Source organism: Ceratotherium simum, chromosome 10, assembly GCF_057802395.1.
Source record: "Ceratotherium simum simum isolate JZ-2026a chromosome 10, ASM5780239v1, whole genome shotgun sequence".
Lineage (NCBI taxonomy): Eukaryota > Metazoa > Chordata > Mammalia > Perissodactyla > Rhinocerotidae > Ceratotherium > Ceratotherium simum.
In genome coordinates this window covers 71384083-71385466 of record NC_141909.1, presented here as the reverse complement: position 1 = coordinate 71385466, position 1384 = coordinate 71384083, and the positions used below count along the sequence as shown (strand labels likewise).

Below are 1384 nucleotides of genomic sequence, written 5' to 3'. Positions count from 1 at the left end.
TATGATAAATCTGTATAGGATTTTACCTTGAGATTTTTCTGTTGTCAGCCTTTATGTGAACTTAGTTTTAGAATGAGATGGGGTTCAAGAAAGTTTTTCTAACTCAAAGAGTTCCCACTTCTGTCATTTTTGTGTAGTTTTTAAAAATTTGGGGATTTGCTTTCTGAAATTTCCTGGATCTATTTCCTCCCCATTTTGACCTGGACTTTTGCTTTAAAAGTACGAAATGATTCATGAATTTGTATATCAATTTTGTATAGGGGCCATGCTAATCTCTGCATTGTTCCAGTTTTAGTTTATTTGCTGCCAAAGCAAGCACAACCATAGCCTTTTAACAGGTTTTGCTGCTCTAACAATAAATTCTTCCCATAAAAACTAATATTTTAAAAATGCAAATCAGATTATGTCACCCTCATCCCCACCCTAATTCCTCATTGACTTCCCACTACACTTGGAATAAAATCCAAACTCCTTGCCATTGCCTAAAGGCTCTGCACAACCTGACCCTTGCCTGCCTCTCAGATCTCATTTTGTTCCTCTGTTCCCTTTGCTCCAGTCAGGCTTCTCTCTGTTCCTAGAACAACCAAGCTTGTTCTGCCTCAGGGCCTTTGCACTTGCCATTCCCTTTCCTCGGAACTCTCTTCCCTAGAGCTTCAGCTCTTCATATGCCTGGCTCTTTCTCATCCTGCAAATATCAGCTCAAATGTAACCTTTTCAGAGGTGATTCTTGACCGTGCTGTTTAAAGTGGCCCTACATCTCCAGTCACAGTCACTGTCTATCACATCTTTCTTTTATTTCCATCTTAGCTCTTGTCACAGTCAGAAATTCTCTTAGGTTTTTGTTTGTTTGTTGTATACTCAGTGAGGCCAAGGATCTTGCTGCCTGTTTTCTACTATGTCTCCAATGCCTTGGACAGTCTTGACACCTAGTCAGTGCTCAATAAACATTTATTGAAAGAATAAATAAATTCAGTTCAGCTATCATATATCTTCTTTTTAAAATCTGCACTGACTCGCCTGCCCCCACCTATACCTTTGCATAACTGGTCACTTTCTAGCACATGTAGATGCCTTTCTCAGGACTTGCATTCGTTTACGCTGTTATTCCTTCCTCCACTCACAATTGTATCTGCTTTCTTCTCTCTTCTGTGGGCTCCTTGAGAACAGAGAGTTAATGTTATTCATCTTTGTGTCCCCAGTACATAGTAGGGGTGCAATAAATCTTTCTTGAATGAATGAATAGATGTTTTCTCTGAAGAGTAGAGGTGAGAGGACAGTTGGTAAGATACCCAGTGAGTAAACTGGGAGATGAGGAGAGGAAAAGTTTTTAAAAATCTAATATTATGTTCTGTGGCATTAAATGTCCTTTCTTCTATAGTTCCTC

At 39.2% G+C, this 1384-nt stretch overlaps 1 pseudogene; it reads right to left on the bottom strand.

The window, feature by feature from the left end:
* Positions 1 to 215: 215 nt before the first annotated feature.
* LOC147916171 (U6 spliceosomal RNA) lies at positions 216 to 315 on the bottom strand (annotated as a pseudogene).
* Between the last annotated feature and the right edge of the window lie 1069 nt (positions 316 to 1384).